Here is a 24688-nt window from a genome sequence, read left to right as displayed (position 1 = left end):
CACAGTAACAGCAATGTTATGTCTGAGAGCAGGTGGGAGGTCTCTTGGTCAGGGATCCTATGCATGCCACACCTCCTGCCCAGTCCTGGGAGGGGAAGAACTTCCCCTATATAAACCTAGGGCTGAGGCAGGGTTAGGGAGTAGAGAAGAAGTAGAGACAGAGAAGAGAAGCAGATATAGGAAAAGAACATCAGGAGCTCTGTGGGAGCAGTGCTACAAGGAGTCAGGGGCTGGCAGCTGCAGAGCTCGCCCTGACTGAGAAGTTATCACCGGACCCGGAGTCCGAGGCTGTGGGGACTAACTCCTATCCAGCAGCAGAAACCGACCGGCAGGGGATTGCAGGTCCTCTGGCCCAGAAACCCGAAGGCACGGTCACACGCGTGGGACCAGCACCGCCGTCGTGGAGCGGAAGCTACTAGAAGGCCCCGAGTCACCGGCTATACGGGTGAGCACCACACGGTACACTCAGGGACGTGGGCTACTTATACCCGCCTCTAGCAAGGTAGCCAGAAGAGTACAGTCAGTTTGGGAGGCCTACAACTCCGCCTGGCCAGGGGAGATCCCATCTGCTCAAGGACTGACCAGGCCCCGATCGCTAGCCAGTACTCCGGGAGGGTCTATCTTTGTCACCAGTAAAGACCCTGAACTACACCGTACCGTCTCCGAGTGGTTCCTGCTACCCCCATCATCCACGTCGGCTGCCCTGAGGCCATACCCCTCCCGTTGGGGGTTATACTATCACGCTGCACAATCCTACCACCGGCCTCAGCGGTCTGCCCTGCAGCAGCAGCTCCTCAGCTGTACTCAACGGGTGGCGTAGTCGTCCAACATCTACCAAGACTGCCACACACTTAGTTTGACACCCTGGGCACGGACCGGGTTACCGCCACGAGACTACTACCCCCATCTGATCCGGCTCCGGGTAAGCCCCCGTGCGCGCGATGCCGCACGACACAGCAGGCCCAGGGGCGCGTCAACTTTTGGCGTAGTCGGCAGGATTTCGTGCCCGCAACCACCGGGTACTGCGTGCCTGAAAAAGACTGTTCAAACTTACCTGTGGTGAAGATTCCCGCCATCCGGCGCCATCTTCCGCTTCCTTCCCGCCATCGGTGGAGTTTTCCCGCCATCCGGCGCCATATTCGGCCTTCTTCCCGCCATACGTGGAGTTTTCCCGCCATTGGACGCCATCTTGAGGACGCCGCGCGGGAAAAAGAGGGGCGTGGACTCCGAAAGCGCGCGAGAACTGAAGCCCCGCCTCACGTCCGGACGTTGCGTAAGGTCCTGGAAGGAGCCCAGCAGACGCCGACGTCACAGGAGCGCGACGGAAGGTCCTCAACCCTGACGATCCACTGCGGAGCCGCGGCCTACGGAAGAGGATCATCGCAAGGTAGGCCACGGTCCACTAGGGGGGAGAAGGATGTCGGATACGGAGGAGAGCTTCACCGCTTCAACCCCCGCCAGCGCCACCGCTGTTGCGGTCATGCCTTTCACCATGCCCTATATCCCGGGGGCAGCCTGGCTACCCCAGTACTCAGGGGAGTCACATACCCTGCATGACTTTAGAGAAAAGCTGGATAGCCTCTTCCAGGTGTACCCCCTCACAGAGGAGCAAAAAGTGAGCATCCTGGTGGCCCAATTAACCGGGGCAGCCCAAAGGGAGGTAAAGTCCTGGCCACCTGGGGGGAGGACTGTCGCAGGGATACTAACCCGGCTGAGGGACACCTTTGATACCCGCACCTCAGCCGAGATCAAGCTTAGATTCTACGGGTGCAAACATCGGGCACATGAGAGTATAAGGGACTATGCCCTGAACCTACAAGAGGCCCTGAGAGCCATTAAGCAGACCGACCCTGACGGCGTGGGAGACGAGGACAGGCTGTTGACTGAACAATTTATAGAGGGTTTATATTGCAATGCCCACCGAACCCAGTTGCGGGCAATGGCCTTACAGGACCCTCATCTGGGATTTGCACAGTTCAAGGACAGAGCCATCCGGGTGCTTCGAGAACCGGCACCAGGTGGCGTTGTGACCCCCAGACGCCCCACTACCACTTACCACCAGGAGGCGGCGCCCTTGTCGGCAGGGCCTGTGGGAGCTGGTGCGCAGGCTTTGAACAATGACCCGGCTCCAGACCTGCACCATCAGGTCCAAGAGCTAGCTAAAAGCGTTGCTGCGCTAACCCGAACTGTGCAGTCTTTACAGGTTTCCACTCCAGGGAAGATCCAGCTGGCATCCGGACCGGAGGACATCCCGTGGCGTCGACCAAGGAGGACCCCACCGGCCAGAGGAAGACCCAGCGACCGATACAACGAGGACGGACGACCCATCTGCCGCCGCTGCAATCAACCCGGACATATGGCAAGGTACTGTCCTTTAAACTGGCACAACCTGGGGTAGAGGGCCAACCCCCAGGAAAAGATCACCAGGCCCATCGAACTGGCGCGACAAATATGTGGGAGGACGTCCAGTCTTACCCGTGGTACTGGATGGCATTCCTATGAGTGCCCTACTGGACACCGGGTCACAGGTCACCACCATCCCGTACGTGCTCTTCAAGCAGTACTGGAATGACTCGGATATCACCCGCTACCCTGACGACGACTTGAGTATCATCGCCAGCAATGGTCAGCCCGTGCCACAGATTGGATTTAAAGAGGTGACCATTAAAATCGGTAGAGTCGAACTGGCAGCACAGGGACTGATCATTGTAGACATTGACAAACACGAGAGTCACCCAAAGATAACTCTAGGAACTAATGTAATTGAAAATTGTCTTGCAGAGGTGATTTTCCTTTTACAGCAGGTTGCCAAGAATGCCAGCTCCGGCCAGCAGCGAGTGCTCCAGAAAGAGATCCGGGCACTGATGCGACGGCAACAGCTAGAACTCTCCGGTGGTGAGATTGGTAGCGTGCGAATGTGTGACCGTTTCCCTATTGCCATGCCCCCGAAAAGTGAAATGATGATTTGGTGCCAGGCAGCTATTGGTCTGAGAGGTAGAGATTACCAGGCAATGGTAGAACCAGTTTACTCAGACAGTAGGCCCACCATTTTGACAGCACGGGGGGTGGTCAATGTACGCCATGGGAGGGTGCCCGTTCGCATAATAAATATCGGGAAGAGGGAAGTGTACCTGCCCCGGTATGCCACGCTAGCCAAATTGTATACCATCAATCAAGATTCCTTACAGTCCGTAGAACCCTTGCCTCCATCTTCCCCGGAGGAAGGTAACGGCTCTCAGAAAACAATGGAGGACTGGTGTCAGCAACTACATTTGGGTACTGACTCCACTCCCTCACACCAGAAACAGGGAGTCTATCGGGTGGTTCAAGAGTACGAGAGAGTGTTTAGTAAACACCCGTTAGACTTCGGGCGAGTCAAGGGGGTAGAACACCACATCCCCATGGGAGACCATCCTCCCATAAAAGAGAGGTATCGACCCGTACCCCCTGCACACTACCAACACGCCAAGGGGATGCTTAGAGACATGAAGGAGGCTGGGGTGATCAGGGATAGCTGTAGCCCCTGGGCAGCTCCACTAGTCTTAGTCAAAAAGAAAGACAACACCATGAGGATGTGTGTAGATTACCGGAAAATCAACTGTATCACACACAAGGATGCGTACCCCTTACCAAGGATAGAGGAGTCTTTGGCTGCTTTAAGATCTGCTAACTTCTTCTCTACCTTGGATCTCACTAGTGGGTACTGGCAGGTTCCTGTAGCAGAGGCGGACCGGGAGAAGACCGCATTCACCACCCCGATGGGACTTAGCGAGTTTACCTGCATGCCGTTCGGACTCTGCAACGCACCAGGAACCTTCCAACGATTAATGGAGTGCTGTCTGGGCCACAGAAACTTCGAGACGGTCCTGCTGTACCTGGACGATGTCATCGTATATTCCAAGACGTATGAGGACCACCTGAAACACCTGGCGGAAGTGTTCGAAGCTCTGGTAAGCTACGGCCTAAAGGTGAAACCCTCCAAGTGTCACCTCCTGAAACCAAAGGTGCAGTACCTGGGACACGTGGTGAGCGCTGATGGAGTGGCTCCCGACCCTGATAAGATCACCGCAATTAAGGAATGGCCAAGTCCCTCCAGTTTAAAGGAAGTGCGGCAGTTCCTCGGGTTGGTAGGCTATTACCGCAGATTCATCCCCGGTTTCACCAAAAAGGCAGCTCCTATGCAGGACCTCCTGATAGGCCAGTCCCGGAAGGCCAAGAACCAGAAGCCACCCTTTAGATGGGAGAAGTTAGAAGAAGAGTCCTTCCGCCAGCTGAAGATGGCCCTCACGGGGGATGAAATCCTGGCGTACCCTGATTACAGCCAGCCCTTTATCCTCTACACCGACGCAAGTAACATCGGGCTAGGAGCCGTGCTGTCCCAGATCCAGCAGGGGAAAGAACGAGTAATCGCTTACGCCAGCCGAAAACTGCGACCCACCGAGAGAAACCCTGAGAATTACAGCTCATTTAAGCTAGAGTTCCTGGCAGTGGTGTGGGCAGTCACCGAACGCTTTAAGCACTACCTCGCTTCCTCCCGGTTCACCGTGTACACGGATAACAACCCGTTGACACACCTGGACACAGCAAGACTCGGTGCCCTAGAGCAGAGATGGATGGCCCGTCTGTCCAACTACGAGTTCACAATCAAATACCGGGCAGGACGCTCCAATACCAATGCGGACGCCCTGTCCAGGATGCCAAACCTACTGGACGTAGGAGAAGATCCAGAGGGACTGGAAGAAGTCGAACTCCCCGCGTTCCACCGTCATGGGACTATCCAGTATTCCCATCGGGTAAGGAGTAAGCAAGCTGCTACGTTTAATCCCTTGCCTCACTACAACTGGGCGGAAACGCAAGACAGTGACCCTACCGTCCGACTGGTGAAGGAGATGCTGACTCGGCCAGAGGCTCGCCTTGACCCAGACGCTCCGGAGGAAGCCAAGCAACTGTGGGCTGAGAAGAGTCGACTGTTCCTTTATAAGGGGAAGTTGTGCCACCGAATGGTTAACTCCCGGACGCATGAACTAATCTGGCAAGTAGTGGTGCCACGAAGAGACGCAGCCGTGGTGATGGAGGCATACCACGACGGGGCTGGACACTTCGGATGGAAGAAGCTGGAGTTCCTGCTGCGCAGGCGGTTCCACTGGGTAGGCATGAGGGGAACCATCGAGAGGTGGTGCAGAGACTGTGGCCCGTGCAACCTAAGAAGGAAGGACCGTGCCAGCCAGAAGACTCCCCTGCAGTCCATCGTCACCCGGCAGCCGTTGGAACTGGTAGCCTTGGATCATGTAAAACTGACCCCAAGCAGAAGTGGCTACGTCTACGCACTAACCATCGTGGATCACTACTCCCTGTTCTTGGTTGTCGTCCCCGTCAAGGACTTAACCGCTCGAACAGCAGCTAGAGCCTTCCAGCAGCATTTCTGCCGTCCACACGGGTACCCGGACCAAGTGTTGACAGACCAGGGACCTGCCTTTGAAGCGGAGGTCTTCCAAGAATTCTGCACTCTGTATGGCTGCCGGAAGATAAGGACGACACCCTATCATCCGCAAACTAATGGACTTTGTGAGAAAATGAACCAGGTGGTGATAGATCTTCTGAAAACATTGCCCCTGGAAGAACGCAGTCTGTGGCCTGAGAGGCTGCCCGACCTAGTGGACCTATACAACCACATCCCGGTAGGTTCCACCAACTGTACCCCGGCTTACCTGATGAGGGCAAGACCTGGTAAGCTACCTGTTGACCTGGAGATGGGAGTCCTGACACCCGAGGACACTTCACCAGAAGCAGACTGGGACACAGAGAGGCAGCAGCAGTACCGGAAAGTACAGGAGAGCGTGGAGCGAAGTCTCTGTCAAGCTAGGGAAAGACAAGAGAAAACTTACAACCAGTATGCTCCCGCTGTTCCCCTGGTACCCGGAGAGCAGGTCCTGAAGAGGAAAAGGCGGCTCCACAAGTTGGACAACCAGTGGGAGAAGGACCCGTACATCGTACTGCCCTCAAGCCATGACAACCCAAAGGTCTGTACCATCAGTAAAGACGGAGGGGAAACCACAACCATTGTATCCCGGGATCACCTGAAGAAGTGTCCTGAACAGCTACGGAACCCTGAAGAGGAACAAGAAGACCCTCGACCCGTAGAGGAAAGGGAAGATATGGTTAGTACTGTGCTCGGAGACTTCCCTCGGTCTTGGACTCAAGTCAATGGCGCAGTTGTGGTACCCGTACTCACCTTCCTCCAACCAGCATCCCAAGCACCTACGGAGCAACAGGTAGAGCTGGAAGAACAGCCGGTCCAGGAGGCAGAAGACCCCACACCAGCAGACCAGGAGGATCAACCCTCTGCTTATAGTGAACCTGCCATGCCTCTAGTGAGCCAAAGGGCCCGTGGACAGCTGCCCAGTTTACCCTTGACAGTTCCTACACCCTGTAGTTCGGGGCTAGACAGTCAGCTCTGTAGGGCCACTAGAGGCCAGTTACCCGCACGTTGGAGGATTTGAAGTGTATAAGTTGTTTTATTTATGGTTACCTGTTTTTCTTGTTGCTTGTGTATAATTATGTGTTTCTAGTTATTTTTAGGAGTCCTTGGTGGATTTACCGGGAATCCTTGTACAATTGGTTGGAGCGTAACCTAGGAATGGACTAAAGACTGTTAAGGACTCGGGGCAGGACAGACCCCTACCTGGTTACGTCTCCCTGTTTTGGTGAAATGGACACCTTGCTTTTCTTCAAAAACTGCACCCGGTTGCGGACACGCCGTGACCATCCTTATGTGTTTTTCTTATTGTATTATTATTGTTTATACCTTGTTATGTTTTTCTAAAAATATGTTTAGTCCCGGAGTACTAAATTTCACTAGGGGGGAATGTGGCACCCCAGGGGTCTGGTTTCCACAGTAACAGCAATGTTATGTCTGAGAGCAGGTGGGAGGTCTCTTGGTCAGGGATCCTATGCATGCCACACCTCCTGCCCAGTCCTGGGAGGGGAAGAACTTCCCCTATATAAACCTAGGGCTGAGGCAGGGTTAGGGAGTAGAGAAGAAGTAGAGACAGAGAAGAGAATCAGATATAGGAAAAGAACATCAGGAGCTCTGTGGGGGCAGTGCTACAAGGAGTCAGGGGCTGGCAGCTGCAGAGCTCGCCCTGACTGAGAAGTTATCACCGGACCCGGAGTCCGAGGCTGTGGGGACTAACTCCTATCCAGCAGCAGAAACCGACCGGCAGGGGATTGCAGGTCCTCTGGCCCAGAAACCCGAAGGCACGGTCACACACGTGGGACCAGCACCGCCGTCGTGGAGCGGAAGCTACTAGAAGGCCCCGAGTCACCGGCTATACGGGTGAGCACCACACGGTACACTCAGGGACGTGGGCTACTTATACCCGCCTCTAGCAAGGTAGCCAGAAGAGTACAGTCAGTTTGGGAGGCCTACAACTCCGCCTGGCCAGGGGAGATCCCATCTGCTCAAGGACTGACCAGGCCCCGATCGCTAGCCAGTACTCCGGGAGGGTCTATCTTTGTCACCAGTAAAGACCCTGAACTACACCGTACCGTCTCCGAGTGGTTCCTGCTACCCCCATCATCCACGTCGGCTGCCCTGAGGCCATACCCCTCCCGTTGGGGGTTATACTATCACGCTGCACAATCCTACCACCGGCCTCAGCGGTCTGCCCTGCAGCAGCAGCTCCTTAGCTGTACTCAACGGGTGGCGTAGTCGTCCAACATCTACCAAGACTGCCACACACTTAGTTTGACACCCTGGGCACGGACCGGGTTACCGCCACGAGACTACTACCCCCATCTGATCCGGCTCCGGGTAAGCCCCCGTGCGCGCGATGCCGCACGACACAGCAGGCCCAGGGGCGCATCAGATGTCTTCACCCAATCATCTTAGAAGCTGCCCCCTTATGGGACGCCCCCAAACAATTGAGCCCTACCCTAAATGACACATGGAGTTCTCCCAACTGACCCTAAACTAGATCTCTCAATTGGACTCTGTCATGGGGGGTCTGGTCAGTCTTGTTCAAAGGAGTGTATTTCTCCATATCTTCCTTACTGGTATCATCATGTAACAGAGATGTGGTTTCTTGATTCAAAAAGGTCCCGGAGGTTGGAACAGCATTGTTTATAGCTTTCCTGTATAAGGGGACTATGCAGCATACCTTGTCATTCCTGCGCAATTCACTATGTCACAGTAATCAAATCGATACGTCTGGATTTTTGCGTGAGTATCTACCCAGAATGTGGTAGCTGTCCACCCTGGGACAGACAGTAAGCATATGGAAAGGATATAGAAGAAGGTAGTCATCTTTTATAGGCTCGCTTTGTCTCTCTTGCAGTGGGAGGCGTGAATCCAGGTGCTCCTGCCCTCAAGCTTCAGAGCTGTAGGAGTAGTCAGGATCACAGTGTAGGGGCCCTCAAATCTGGGTTGGAGACGGTCCCTCTGGACAAACTTCTTTACGTACACCAGGTCGCCTGGGGTGAAATCATGTACCGCATCACCTGTGGATTCTGGGAGAGAAGCAGATACTGTAGAGCGGGTGTTAGTCAATTCTTTAGACAGAGCAATCACAAATTTTACTACTCTATCATGTGTTTCAGACAACTCTTGGGGCCTAATTTCTCCTATTTTAGGTGGGGTCCCAAACTAAATTTCATAGGAAGTTAGCCCATGTTTAGCTTGTGGGGTGTGTCTGATATGATACAATACTATAGGGAATAGGTCGGGCCAGGGGAGGGGATGATCTTGGGTCATTTTCAAGAGCTGGGTCTTGAGTGTGGAATTCATCCTTTCCACTTTGCCTGAACTGGCAGGATGGTATGGAGTGTGGAGGCCCAAATCTGTTCCCAACATGTTCCAGAGTTCTTTGTAGATATTTGCTGTGAAAGCTGGTCCTTGATCCGATTCTATGACTTGGGGAACTCCAAATCTGCAGGCAATTTCAGTGATCAGTTTCTTGGCTGTGACTTTAGCAGTCATGTTGACAACCGGGTAGGCCTCGGGCCAGGCTGAGAACATATCCACGGCTACCAAAACGTACTCATATTTTCCTGCTTTAGGCATTTGGATATGGTCGACTTGTATTCTCTGCCAAGGGTAGTCTGGTTTAGCCAGGTGTTGGAGAGGGACCCGTGCCGTACACGTTGGGTTGCAGGTAGCGCAGACAGAGCAGGATTTTGAGTATGCAGTCACAGTGGAAGAGATTCCGGGTGCAAAGTACAGTTTCTTGATACATGCCAAGGCTTGATTCTTTCCTCTGTGTGTAGGCCCGTGAGCCCATGCTGCCACGGCTGAGTACATGCGCCTGGGCAAGCAAGGTTTTCCGTCCACTTGATAAAGAGTTGAGTCGACCTTTAAATCTTTGCGACCTGCCAGCACGGCTCCCGCCGCTTTCCATTGCTTGACTTCTTCAGTGGGGGTCTTCCTTTGTTCCTCACACAATTTTTCTTCAGGCATCCTGACCCCCCTGGATTCCACTCGTGTCTCCGCTGGACTTGTATGGTCTTCCGCCGGCTGTTCTTTGGCTCTTGCTCTAGTGAGCGCCACAGCTACGGTTTGCAGGGTCTCCCCCATCTCTTCTTCCTTTTCCTGCCACTTTGATGACACATTCTCCACTGCCGCAGTCTTGGCTGCTTGGTCAGCTAGGTGGTTGCCCCTGGCTTCCCTGGAATCTAGTCTTCCATGAGCCTTGACCTTGATAACAGCAACCTGAATGGGTAGTTCCAGGGCCTTCATTAGGGCCTTAATCCATGAGGCATGTTTCACTGGTGTACCTGCAGCTGTGATGAATCCTCTAGACTTCCACAAGAGTCCAAAATCATTGCAAATTCCATGTCCATACCTAGAATCGGTATATATGTTTGCTGTTGTTCCAGCTGCCAGGTGGCAGGCTTCTGTGAGAGCTACAAGTTCAGCTTCTTGTGCAGACATGTATGGTGGTAGAGCTTCAGCCTTGATGACTGTTAGGTCTGTTGTGACAGCATATCCCGTGTGGAACTTCCCTTGAGGGTCTGCGAAACGGGATCCATCAGTCCATAGGTGCAAGGCAGGGTGTGCGAGCGGATGTGCCACCATATTCTCTGGAGCAGAAGTCTCTTCCTGCAAAAATTTTTATACAATCATGAGGTTCCACCAATGGACCTTCACCCTGTTCGTCTTCCCCCCTAGAAGGTGGAAGCAAAGTGGCAGGGTTGATAGGCTCTGAGAAGGTGATTAGGGCTACCACATTCCCAACACAGTATGCGTCCTTCAGAATCACGAGATTGTCTCTAGGTGGCCCCCTGTCATTTCTTCTGTCTTATTTTCTATATGTGGGAGGAGTATCATCACCTGTGCCTTTAACCATTACCCACTTGATTCCATGTTGGTTGCCGGGGGGTGGGTAGCTTTCTTGAGCTTGATATACCATGGCAGGAGCGGCTTTCTTCTTTGGCTTAGTATCCTTTTCCATTTTTTTTTTTTTTTAGCATGGCTTTTTGGAAAGCTTTGACAATGTCCACCGCGTCGTTAAAAGAAGAAGAACGGCTCTCGGGGCGTACCCTCAGAACCTCATCTCTGAGGGCGTCTTGTAGGCCATCTACTAGGGCCTGAACCAACAGGGCGGCCTGAGTCTTGACGTGAGGACTGTATCCGAGATCCTCAAAATGCATGCTGAGTCTTGCAGCATATCTTTCCACAGATTCATCAGGGTCTTGTTGAACATCTTGTACAGACCCAGCTTGATCTGACAAGCGATTCTGAGCCCAAGCTTTTAACTGTTTCATGTATTCTAGGCCGGATTCATACGTACTAAGGGATCCTGCTTTTGTGGAATCCATGGCCTTTTGAAAGCTCTCCGTTTTCGGCTAAGTGAGCCTGGCATTCTGCAGCCAGAGTAGAACCAGCAGCAAGGGCAATTTTACGAGCCAATCCTCCAGCATGGCTCATACGGGTGTTTGCAGGGTTGACTATGGCCCCCACCCGATGTGTAAGGATGTCACCATAGCCTATTGATAGAGTTACGGGGCGTCCTGATGGGTCTACTAGGTTCCGGGAGCGGCAGGGGTCCCAGACTTCTGAGGGGCTGGGGGGTGGTGCTCTTTCAGCAGTTGCTTGGAACAAGGGCCGGAGTATGGGTAATGAATGTGGGGTGGAGGATGCCATAGGAGACGTATGGGGTAAAGGGGGGGGGGGCGCTGGAGTATCTTGAGCCCATCCCTCATCTGGCTCCGTATCGTCTTGAGTAACAGTATGTTGGCGGAGCGAGAGCAGTCTGGCCTGAAATTCTGGGGAGTTGAGGAGGATATCCCCAGAGTTATGGGCGACCCCCATGGGGAACAGAGGGAGCGCCTCAGCATCGTGGACTGGAGCAGAGGGTATCACATTAGTTTCAGATGGGTGCTCTGGGACTGCGGGCTTTTCCACCCGTGCTGGCGGCTGGTAATAAGCACCGGACGGATCTAGTAGTGGATATAGGCCGGATTGGGGTTTCCCGGGCCGCCTACAACAAGTAAAAGGTGTAGTAAGATGGCCGTTGGAGGGAGGAGTTGGAGTGGGAGTGGGATTGTTCTTGGGGGCAGGGAAAGGTGTAGTAAGATGGCCGTTGGAGGGAGGAGGGGGGAAGAGTTGGAGTGGGAGTGGGATTGTTCTTGGGGGCAGGCTGGGCATCGTGCCATGGGCGGCCCGCCCCACAGACACAGCAGAACTTCGCCCAGGGCGGGTTCTGCTCTCAGCACATACAACACGTCCATCCTTCCGATGATTTGGCGTCGGCGCCATTATAGGGTGGTGGCTGAGGGCTCGGTGTAGCTCGGTGTAGTGACAGGCATCAACGGGGTTACGGCCAATTTAGGGTCACATAACAAGTCACATTCTGCAGCTTTCATGTATCCGAACAAAGGCTCGGCATTCTCTGTCCCCCCTGCACCATCTACTTCTTTCCAGCCCTCAACCTATAAATCACTTGCTACTCTAAGATGTGTCTGAGCCTGGTGCAGGAGTCCTTCATCACTCAACTTCCCCTTTTTTTTTTCTTTTTTTTTGTAACGCATTCCTTCTACACTGAAGGCTGAAGCTTGCCCGTACTGGGTAGTCTTATCATTTTATACAGATTCCTAACATTCTTAACAGCTTTCTTGCCTTCCCGTGACTCTAGTAGCTGGATGACTCCCACTGCACCATCCGGCAACTTGCCAGGTCTTTCAGATTTGAACATACGCAACATTTTCTTATAGAATGCAATGATCTGTCGCGACTCAGTCCACAGGTCGCCACCGGTCAGTGTAGAGCACACCTCAATACACTGGTGAAATAGAGAGACACCTCAATCTATCCCCTTCCCTAACCTTGAATGGCAACTTTACAGTGCGACTCACCACGGCTCCCTGACTACAGGTCACCACCCGTCAGTGTAGAGCACACCTCAATACACTGGTGAGATAGAGAGACACCTCAATCTATCCCCTTCTCTAACCTTGACTTTACAGCAGTCTCTGTGGTAGACGAAGAGCACTCCTCAATTCGTCACAGATTCTTTCTCCCTTACACTACAATTCAGGGATGGCTTGGAATCGACTATCAGTCACGGGAGGCAACTATCTAAGAAAAGAACAGTGACCGGGGGAGGAGGAGGTGGTGTTCACACGAGCACGCGCAGGCATGCGACGTCACTCGGTCTCACAGTTGCTGGTACGGGACGTGGCGCGGGACGCCTGAGGTCTCACCACTCGACCGGTCACCCACCCAGATCCAAACTGATAATCCCACAGGAACCGCTGCGGCTGACACACAGGCAAGTGAGACATATAAAATATATCTCGACTTACCGTGTTCGATGGAGGTTGATCAGGCCTCAAATTCAGCCGCCGCGGTCACCACCAGGGAAGTCAGCAATATGGGTCCGGGAGGGCGGCGTACCGCAAGCCACGCCCCACGTTGGGCGCCATTTGTCGGGGTCGTAGCGACATTCCATTCGTCCTCCTGTCACTCCAAATTAAGGCTATGAGCATGGGTCAACCATTCAAAGAATGAGTCAGACAACAAGCTGGTTCAAACTCAGAGCATGCTCAGAAGGCTACTGGCAAGCCACGATCTCAGCAATGTTCTGCCTTTATTTCCGCATGCACAAACCTAAATACACTACGTAATAGGGAGGGGAAAGGGGTTGTTCGGGGCGGGGTAAGCCATAAATGTCTAGTATCCGGCCACTCCTGATTGGTCCACGTCTCCTTAACTCAGTCTCTGGGCAGACAACAGTCAGTTGATGATTCGGTTTCATTTCTCTGAAACAGGTGCTGGCTGATACTGGCGCCATCTTAGCATAAATTTCGATCTAAGTAACACGTAGCAAGGAAAGCTTATTGTTATAAGACACAAAATGGTGGTTAGTACATAAGCAAAGCGTATAAAAGTATAAAAGTGGAAAAATAAATATTCTTTCTTACCCTGACAGTAAGGCAACCACAGACCTCCTCTCTCATCGTTTTTGGTGGCCGGGGTTGCATTGGGATGTAATTGAACACGTAGCTGCTTGTAGTATTTGCGCGCTTTCTAAGGTTTCGCATACCCGTCCGTCTGGTACTCTTCTTCCGCTACCTATCCCTAGTAGGCCATGGACACACTTGTCCATGGATTTTATTACTGACCTACAGTTTCTGCAGGCAAAACGGTGCTTTTGGTAGTAGTAGATAGGTTCAGTAAAATGGTTCACTTCATTGCATTACCTGCACTTCCCAATGCCAAGACACTTGTTCATGTGTTCATAAATGAGATTGTGAAGCTTCACGGGGTTCCCTCCGATGTGGTGTCAGACCGGGGGACAAAGTTTGTTTCCAAGTTCTGGAAGGCATTCTGTTCTCGACTGGGGGTGCAGCTGTCCTTTTCCTCTGCCTTCCACCCTCAGTCGAATGGACAAACCGAGCGGGTCAATCAGAACTTGGAGACCTACCTCAGGTGTTTTGTCTCCAAAAATCAGGAGGATTGGGCATCCTACTTACCGCTGGCAGAATTTGCCATCAATAATCATCGTCAAGAATCCATTGGTAGATAGGAGTGTATTGACCAATGACCCTAGTGTTTATTTAGCCTCCTGGCTGAATCTCTGCGGCCTTCCTATCCTCCCTCTTGTTTGGTAAGAGTGTATTGACCATTGACACCAGGGTTTATTTAGCCACCTGGCTGAATCTCTGCGGCCTCCCTATCCTCCCTCTTGTTTGGTAGGAGTGTATTGACCATTGACCCCAGGGTTTATTTAGCCTCCTGGCTGAATCTCTGCGGCCTCCCTATCCTCCCTCTTGTTTGGTAAGAGTGTATTGACCATTGACCCCAGGGTTTATTTAGCCACCTAGCTGAATCTCTGCGGCTTCCCAATCCTCCCTCTTGTATGGTAGGAGTGTATTGACCATTGCACCCAGGGGTTATTTAGCCACCTGACTTAATCTCTGCGGCCTCCCTATCCTCCCTCTTGTATGGTAGGAGTGTATTGACCATTGCACCAGGGTTTATTTAGCCACCTAGCTGAATCTCTGCGGCCTCCCTATCCTCCCTCTTGTATGGTAAGAGTGTATTGACCATTGACCCCAGGGTTTATTTAGCCACCTGGCTCAATCTCAGCGGCCTCCCTATCCTCCCTCTTGTATGGTAGGAGTGTATTGACCATTGCACCAGGGTTTATTTAGCCACCTAGCTGAATCTCTGCGGCCTCCCTATCCTCCCTCTTGTATGGTAAGGGTGTATTGACCATTGCACCCAGGGTTTATTTAGCCTCCTGGCTGAATCTCAGCGGCCTCCCTATCCTCCCTCTTGTATGGTAGGAGTGTATTGACCATTGCACCAGGGTTTATTTAGCCACCTAGCTGAATCTCTGCGGCCTCCCTATCCTCCCTCTTGTATGGTAAGAGTGTATTGACCATTGACCCCAGGGTTTATTTAGCCACCTGGCTGAATCTCTCCGACCTCCCTATCCTCCCTCTTGTATGGTAAGAGTGTATTGACCATTGACCCCAGGGTTTATTTAGCCACCTGGCTAAATCTCTGCGACCTCCCTATCCTCCCCCTTGTATGGTAAGAGTGTATTGACCTTTGACCCCAGGGTTTATTTAGCCACCTGGCTGAATCTCTGCGGCCTCCCTATCCTCCCTCTTGTATGGTAAGAGTGTATTGACCATTGACCCCAGGGTTTATTTAGCCTCCTGGCTGAATCTCTGCAGCCTTCCTAACCTCCCTCTTGTATGGTAGGAGTGTATTGACCATTGACCCCAGGGTTTATTTAGCCTCCTGGCTGAATCTCTGCAGCCTCCCTAACCTCCCTCTTGTATGGTAGGAGTGTATTGACCATTGACCCCAGGGTTATTTAGCCTCCTAGCTGAATCTCTGTGGCCTTTCTATCCTCCCTCTTGTATGGTAGGAGTGTATTGACCATTGACCGCAGGGTTTATTTAGCCACCTAGCTGAATCTCTGCGGCCTCCCTATCCTCCCTCTTGTATGGTAGGAGTGTATTGACCATTGCACCCAGGGTTTATTTAGCCACCTGGCTGAATCTCAGCGGCCTCCCTATCCTCCCTCTTGTATGGTAGGAGTGTATTGACCATTGCACCCAGGGTTATTTAGCCTCCTAGCTGAATCTCTGCGGCCTCCCTATCCTGCCTCTTGTATGGTAGGAGTGTATTGCCCATTAACCCCAGTGTTTATTTAGCCACCTGGCTGAATCTCTGCGGCCTCCCTATCCTCCCTCTTGTATGGTAAGAGTGTATTGACCAATGACCCCAGTGTTTATTTAGCCACCTGGCTGAATCTCTGCAGCCTCCCTATCCTCCCTCTTGTATGGTAGGAGTGTATTGCCCATTAACCCCAGTGTTTATTTAGCCACCTGGCTGAATCTCTGCGGCCTCCCTATCCTCCCTCTTGTATGGTAGGAGTGTATTGCCCATTAACCCCAGTGTTTATTTAGCCACCTGGCTGAATCTCTGCAGCCTCCCTATCCTCCCTCTTGTATGGTAGAAGTGTATTGACCATTGCACCCAGGGTTTATTTAGCCACCTGGCTGAATCTCTGCGGCCTCCCTATCCTCCCTCTTGTATGGTAGGAGTGTATTGACCATTGCACCCAGGGTTTATTTAGCCACCTGGCTGAATCTCTGCGGCCTCCCTATCCTCCCTCTTGTATGGTAGGAGTGTATTGACCATTGCACCCATGGTTATTTAGCCTCCTGGCTGAATCTCTGCGGCCTCCCTATCCTCCCTCTTGTATGGTAAGAGTGTATTGACCATTGCACCCAGGGTTATTTAGCCTCCTAGCTGAATCTCTGCGGCCTCCCTATCCTCCCTCTTGTATGGTAGGAGTGTATTGACCATTGCACCCATGGTTATTTAGCCTCCTGGCTGAATCTCTGCGGCCTCCCTATCCTCCCTCTTGTATGGTAAGAGTGTATTGCCCATTGACCCCAGGGTTTATTTAGCCACCTGGCTGAATCTCTGTGGCCTCCCTATCCTCCATCTTGTATGGTAAGAGTGTATTGACCATTGCCTCCAGGGTTATTTAGCCACCTGGCTGAATCTCTGCGGCCTCCCTATCCTCCCTCTTGTATGGTAGGAGTGTATTGATCATTGCACTCAGGGTTTATTTAGCCACCTGGCTGAATCTCTGCGGCCTCCCTATCCTCCCTCTTGTATGGTAAGAGTGTATTGACCATTGCATCCAGGGTTATTTAGCCTCCTAGCTGAATCTCTGCGACCTCCCTATCCTGCCTCTTGTATGGTAGGAGTGTATTGACCATTGCACCCAGGGTTTATTTAGCCACCTGGCTGAATCTCTGCGGCCTCCCTATCCTCCCTCTTGTATGGTAAGAGTGTATTGCCCATTGACCCCAGGGTTTATTTAGCCACCTGGCTGAATCTCTGCGGCCTCCCTATCCTCCCTCTTGTATGGTAGGAGTGTATTGACCATTGACCCCAGGGTTATTTAGCCACCTATCTGAATCTCTGCGGCCTCCCTATCCTCCCTCTTGTATGGTAGGAGTGTATTGACCATTGCACCCAGGGTTTATTTAGCCACCTGGCTGAATCTCTGCGGCCTCCCTATCCTCCCTCTTGTATGGTAGGAGTGTATTGACCATTGCACCCAGGGTTTATTTAGCCACCTATCTGAATCTCTGCGGCCTCCCTATCCTCCCTCTTGTATGGTAAGAGTGTATTGACCATTGACCCCAGGGTTTATTTAGCCACCTGGCTCAATCTCAGCGGCCTCCCTATCCTCCCTCTTGTATGGTAGGAGTGTATTGACCATTGCACCAGGGTTTATTTAGCCACCTAGCTGAATCTCTGCGGCCTCCCTATCCTCCCTCTTGTATGGTAAGGGTGTATTGACCATTGCACCCAGGGTTTATTTAGCCTCCTGGCTGAATCTCAGCGGCCTCCCTATCCTCCCTCTTGTATGGTAGGAGTGTATTGACCATTGCACCAGGGTTTATTTAGCCACCTAGCTGAATCTCTGCGGCCTCCCTATCCTCCCTCTTGTATGGTAAGAGTGTATTGACCATTGACCCCAGGGTTTATTTAGCCACCTGGCTGAATCTCTCCGACCTCCCTATCCTCCCTCTTGTATGGTAAGAGTGTATTGACCATTGACCCCAGGGTTTATTTAGCCACCTGGCTAAATCTCTGCGACCTCCCTATCCTCCCCCTTGTATGGTAAGAGTGTATTGACCTTTGACCCCAGGGTTTATTTAGCCACCTGGCTGAATCTCTGCGGCCTCCCTATCCTCCCTCTTGTATGGTAAGAGTGTATTGACCATTGACCCCAGGGTTTATTTAGCCTCCTGGCTGAATCTCTGCAGCCTTCCTAACCTCCCTCTTGTATGGTAGGAGTGTATTGACCATTGACCCCAGGGTTTATTTAGCCTCCTGGCTGAATCTCTGCAGCCTCCCTAATCTCCCTCTTGTATGGTAGGAGTGTATTGACCATTGACCCCAGGGTTATTTAGCCTCCTAGCTGAATCTCTGTGGCCTTTCTATCCTCCCTCTTGTATGGTAGGAGTGTATTGACCATTGACCGCAGGGTTTATTTAGCCACCTAGCTGAATCTCTGCGGCCTCCCTATCCTCCCTCTTGTATGGTAGGAGTGTATTGACCATTGCACCCAGGGTTTATTTAGCCACCTGGCTGAATCTCAGCGGCCTCCCTATCCTCCCTCTTGTATGGTAGGAGTGTATTGACCATTGCACCCAGGGTTATTTAGCCTCCTAGCTGAATCTCTGCGGCCTCCCTATCCTGCCTCTTGTATGGTAGGAGTGTATTGCCCATTAACCCCAGTGTTTATTTAGCCACCTGGCTGAATCTCTGCGGCCTCCCTATCCTCCCTCTTGTATGGTAAGAGTGTATTGACCAATGACCCCAGTGTTTATTTAGCCACCTGGCTGAATCTCTGCGGCCTCCCTATCCTCCCTCTTGTATGGTAAGAGTGTATTGACCAATGACCCCAGTGTTTATTTAGCCACCTGGCTGAATCTCTGCAGCCTCCCTATCCTCCCTCTTGTATGGTAGAAGTGTATTGACCATTGCACCCAGGGTTTATTTAGCCACCTGGCTGAATCTCTGCGGCCTCCCTATCCTCCCTCTTGTATGGTAGGAGTGTATTGACCATTGCACCCAGGGTTTATTTAGCCACCTGGCTGAATCTCTGCGGCCTCCCTATCCTCCCTCTTGTATGGTAGGAGTGTATTGACCATTGCACCCATGGTTATTTAGCCTCCTGGCTGAATCTCTGCGGCCTCCCTATCCTCCCTCTTGTATGGTAAGAGTGTATTGACCATTGCACCCAGGGTTATTTAGCCTCCTAGCTGAATCTCTGCGGCCTCCCTATCCTCCCTCTTGTATGGTAGGAGTGTATTGACCATTGCACCCATGGTTATTTAGCCTCCTGGCTGAATCTCTGCGGCCTCCCTATCCTCCCTCTTGTATGGTAAGAGTGTATTGCCCATTGACCCCAGGGTTTATTTAGCCACCTGGCTGAATCTCTGTGGCCTCCCTATCCTCCATCTTGTATGGTAAGAGTGTATTGACCATTGCCTCCAGGGATATTTAGCCACCTGGCTGAATCTCTGCGGCCTCCCTATCCTCCCTCTTGTATGGTAGGAGTGTATTGATCATTGCACTCAGGGTTTATTTAGCCACCTGGCTGAATCTCTGCGGCCTCCCTATCCTCCCTCTTGTATGGTAAGAGTGTATTGACCATTGCATCCAGGGTTATTTAGCCTCCTAGCTGAATCTCTGCGACCTCCCTATCCTGCCTCTTGTATGGTAGGAGTGTTTTGACCATTGCACCCAGGGTTTATTTAGCCACCTGGCTGAATCTCTGCGGCCTCCCTATCCTCCCTCTTGTATGGTAAGAGTGTATTGCCCATTGACCCCAGGGTTTATTTAGCCACCTGGCTGAATCTCTGCGGCCTCCCTATCCTCCCTCTTGTATGGTAGGAGTGTATTGACCATTGACCCCAGGGTTATTTAGCCACCTATCTGAATCTCTGCGGCCTCCCTATCCTCCCTCTTGTATGGTAGGAGTGTATTGACCATTGCACCCAGGGTTTATTTAGCCACCTGGCTGAATCTCTGCGGCCTCCCTATCCTCCCTCTTGTATGGTAGGAGTGTATTGACCATTGCACCCAGGGTTTATTTAGCCACCTATCTGAATCTCTGCGGCCTCCCTATCCTCCCTCTTGTATGGTAGGAGTGTATTGACCATTGCACCCAGGGTTTATTTACCACCTGGCTGAATCTCTGCGCCCTCCCTATCCTCCCTCTTGTATGGTAGGAGTGTATTGACCATTGACTCCAGGGTTTATTTAGCCTCCTGGCTGAATCTCTGCGGCCTCCCTATCCTCCCTCTTGTATGGTAAGAGTGTATTGACCAATGACCCCAGTGTTTATTTAGCCTCCTAGCTGAATCTCTGCGGCCTCCCTATTCTCCCTCTTGTATGGTAAGAGTGTATTGCCCATTGACCCCAGGGGTTATTTAGCCACCTGGCTGAATCTCTGCGGCCTCCCTATCCTCCCTCTTGTATGGTAGGAGTGTATTGACCATTGACCCCAGGGTTTATTTAGCCACCTGGCTGAATCTCTGCGACCTCCCTATCCTCCCTCTTGTATGGTAGGAGTGTATTGACCATTGCACCCATGGTTATTTAGCCTCCTGGCTGAATCTCTGCGGCCTCCCTATCCTCCCTCTTGTATGGTAAGAGTGTATTGACCATTGCACCCATGGTTATTTAGCCTCCTGGCTGAATCTCTGCGGCCTCCCTATCCTCCCTCTTGTATGGTAAGAGTGTATTGCCCATTGACCCCAGGGTTTATTTAGCCACCTGGCTGAATCTCTGCGGCCTCCCTATCCTCCCTCTTGTATGGTAGGAGTGTATTGCCCATTAACCCCAGGGTTTATTTAGCCACCTGGCTGAATCTCTGCAGCCTCCCTATCCTCCCTCTTGTATGGTAGGAGTGTATTGATCATTGCACCCAGGGTTTATTTAGCCTCCTGGCTGAATCTCTGCAGCCTCCCTATCCTCCCTCTTGTATGGTAGGAGTGTATTGACCATTGCACCCAGGGTTTATTTAGCCTCCTAGCTGAATCTCTGCGGCCTCCCTATCCTCCCTCTTGTATGGTAGGAGTGTATTGACCATTGCATCCAGGGTTTATTTAGCCTCCTAGCTGAATCTCTGCGGCCTCCCTATCCTCCCTCTTGTATGGTAAGAGTGTATTGACCATTGCACCCAGGGTTTATTTAGCCACCTGGCTGAATCTCTGCGGCCTCCCTATCCTCCCTCTTGTATGGTAAGAGTGTATTGACCATTGCACCCAGGGTTTATTTAGCCACCTGGCTGAATCTCTGCTGCCTCCCTATCCTCTCTCTTGTATGGTAGGAGTGTATTGACCATTGCATCCAGGGTTTATTTAGCCACCTGGCTGAATCTCTGCGGCCTCCCTATCCTCCCTCTTGTATGGTAAGAGTGTATTGACCATTGACCCCAGAGTTTATTTAGCCACCTGGCTTAATCTCTGCGGCCTCCCTAACCTCCCTCTTGTATGGCTGGAGTGTATTGCTCATTGCACCCAGGGTTATTTAGACATCTGGCTGAATCTCTGTGGCCTCCGTATCCTCCCTCTTGTATGGTAAGAGTGTATTGACCGTTGACCCCAGGGTTTATTTAGCCACCTGGCTGAATCTCTGCGGCCTCCCTATCCTCCCTCTTGTATGGTAGGAGTGTATTGCCCATTGCACCCAGGGTTATTTAGCCTCCTGGCTGAATCTCTGCAGCCTCCCTATCCTCCCTCTTGTATGGTAGGAGTGTATTGACCATTGCACCCAGGGTTTATTTAGCCTCCTGGCTGAATCTCTGCGGCCTCCCTATCCTCCCTCTTGTATGGTAAGAGTGTATTGACCAATGACCCCAATGTTTATTTAGCCACCTGGCTGAATCTCTGCGGCCTCCCTATCCTCCCTCTTGTATGGTAGGAGTGTATTGCCCATTGCACCCAGGGTTATTTAGCCTCCTAGCTGAATCTCTGCGGCCTCCTTATCCTCCCTCTTGTATGGTAGGAGTGTATTGCCCATTGACCCCTGGGTTTATTTAGCCACCTGTCTGAATCTCTGCGGCCTCCCTATCCTCCCTCTTGTATGGTAAGAGTGTATTGACCAATGACCCCAGGGTTTATTTAGCCACCTGGCTGAATCTCTGCGGCCTCCCTATCCTCGCTCTTGTATGGTAAGAGTGTATTGACCATTGCACCCAAGGTTTATTTAGCCACCTGGCTGAATCTCTGCGGCCTCCCTATCCTCCCTCTTGTATGGTAAGAGTGTATTGACCATTGCACCCAGGGTTTATTTAGCCACCTGGCTGAATCTCTGCGGCCTCCCTATCCTCCCTCTTGTATGGTAAGAGTGTATTGACCATTGCACCCAGGGTTTATTTAGCCTCCTAGCTGAATCTCTGCGGCCCCCCTATCCTCCCTCTTGTATGGTAGGAGTGTATTGACCATTGACCCCAGGGTTTATTTAGCCACCTGGTTGAATCTCTGCGGCTTCCCTATCCTCCCTCTTGTATGGTAAGAGTGTATTGACCATTGCACCCAGGGTTTATTTAGCCACCTGGTTGAATCTCTGCGGCTTCCCTATCCTCCCTCTTGTATGGTAGGAGTGTATTGACCATTGACCCCAGGGTTTATCTAGCCACCTGGCTGAATCTCTCCGGCCTCCCTATCCTCCCTCTTGTATGGTAAGAGTGTATTGACCATTGACCCCAGGGTTTATTTAGCCACCTGGCTGAATCTCTGTGGCCTCCCTAACCTTCCTCTTGTATGGTAAGAGTGTTTTGACCCTTGACCCCAGGGTTTATTTAGCCACCTAGCTGAATCGCTGCAGCCTCCCTATCCTCCCTCTTGTATGGTAAGAGTGTATTGATCATTGCACCCAGGGTTTATTTAGCTTCCTGGCTGATTCTCTGCGGCCTCCCTATCCTCCCTCTTGTATGGTAGGAGTGTATTGACCATTGCACCCAGGGTTTATTTAGCCTCCTGGCTGAATCTCTGTGGCCTCCCTATCCTCCCTCTTGTATGGTAAGAGTGTATTGACCAATGACCCCAGTGTTTATTTAGCCCCTGGCTGAATCTCTGCGGCCTCCCTAACCTCCCTCTTGTATGGTTGGAGTGTATTGCTCATTGCACCCAGGGTTATTTAGCCATCTGGCTGAATCTCTGTGGCCTCCGTATCCTCCCTCTTGTATGGTAAGAGTGTATTGACCATTGACCCCAGGGTTTATTTAGCCTCCTGGCTGAATCTCTGTGGCCTCCCTATCCTCCCTCTTATATGGTAGGAGTGTATTGCCCATTGCACCCATGGTTTATTTAGCCACCTAGCTGAATCTCTGCGGCCTCCCTAACCTCCCTCTTGTATGGTAGGAGTGTATTGATCATTGCACCCAGGGTTTATTTAGCCACCTGGCTGAATCTCTGCGGCCTCCCTAACCTCCCTCTTGTATGGTAAGAGTGTATTGACCATTGACCACAGGGTTATTTAGCCACCTGGCTGAATCTCTGCGGCCTCCCTATCCTCCCTCTTGTATGGTAGGAGTGTATTGCCCATTGACCCCAGGATTTATTTAGCCACCTGGCTGAATCTCTACGGCCTCCCTATCCTCCCTCTTGTATGGTAGGAGTGTATTGACCATTGCACCCAGGGTTATTTAGCCTCCTAGCTGAATCTCTGCGGCCTCCCTATCCTGCCTCTTGTATGGTAGGAGTGTATTGACCAATGACCCCAGTGTTTATTTAGCCACCTGGCTGAATCTCTGCAGCCTCCCTATCCTCCCTCTTGTATGGTAGGAGTGTATTGCCCATTAACCCCAGTGTTTATTTAGCCACCTGGCTGAATCTCTGCGGCCTCCCTATCCTCCCCCTTGTATGGTAAGAGTGTATTGACCTTTGACCCCAGGGTTTATTTAGCCACCTGGCTGAATCTCTGCGGCCTCCCTATCCTCCCTCTTGTATGGTAAGAGTGTATTGACCATTGACCCCAGGGTTTATTTAGCCTCCTGGCTGAATCTCTGCAGCCTTCCTAACCTCCCTCTTGTATGGTAGGAGTGTATTGACCATTGACCCCAGGGTTTATTTAGCCTCCTGGCTGAATCTCTGCAGCCTCCCTAACCTCCCTCTTGTATGGTAGGAGTGTATTGACCATTGACCCCAGGGTTATTTAGCCTCCTAGCTGAATCTCTGTGGCCTTTCTATCCTCCCTCTTGTATGGTAGGAGTGTATTGACCATTGACCGCAGGGTTTATTTAGCCACCTAGCTGAATCTCTGCGGCCTCCCTATCCTCCCTCTTGTATGGTAGGAGTGTATTGACCATTGCACCCAGGGTTTATTTAGCCACCTGGCTGAATCTCAGCGGCCTCCCTATCCTCCCTCTTGTATGGTAGGAGTGTATTGACCATTGCACCCAGGGTTATTTAGCCTCCTAGCTGAATCTCTGCGGCCTCCCTATCCTGCCTCTTGTATGGTAGGAGTGTATTGCCCATTAACCCCAGTGTTTATTTAGCCACCTGGCTGAATCTCTGCGGCCTCCCTATCCTCCCTCTTGTATGGTAAGAGTGTATTGACCAATGACCCCAGTGTTTATTTAGCCACCTGGCTGAATCTCTGCAGCCTCCCTATCCTCCCTCTTGTATGGTAGGAGTGTATTGCCCATTAACCCCAGTGTTTATTTAGCCACCTGGCTGAATCTCTGCGGCCTCCCTATCCTCCCTCTTGTATGGTAGGAGTGTATTGCCCATTAACCCCAGTGTTTATTTAGCCACCTGGCTGAATCTCTGCAGCCTCCCTATCCTCCCTCTTGTATGGTAGGAGTGTATTGACCATTGCACCCAGGGTTTATTTAGCCACCTGGCTGAATCTCTGCGGCCTCCCTATCCTCCCTCTTGTATGGTAGGAGTGTATTGACCATTGCACCCAGGGTTTATTTAGCCACCTGGCTGAATCTCTGCGGCCTCCCTATCCTCCCTCTTGTATGGTAGGAGTGTATTGACCATTGCACCCATGGTTATTTAGCCTCCTGGCTGAATCTCTGCGGCCTCCCTATCCTCCCTCTTGTATGGTAAGAGTGTATTGCCCATTGACCCCAGGGTTTATTTAGCCACCTGGCTGAATCTCTGTGGCCTCCCTATCCTCCAT

This window comes from Phyllobates terribilis, unplaced genomic scaffold (assembly GCF_046119375.1).
Source record: "Phyllobates terribilis strain yellow unplaced genomic scaffold, ASM4611937v1 Scaffold_8__6_contigs__length_399053987, whole genome shotgun sequence".
Taxonomy (NCBI): Eukaryota; Metazoa; Chordata; class Amphibia; order Anura; family Dendrobatidae; genus Phyllobates; species Phyllobates terribilis.
The sequence above is the reverse complement of the archived record's forward strand: the minus strand, read 5'-3'. Positions refer to the sequence as shown.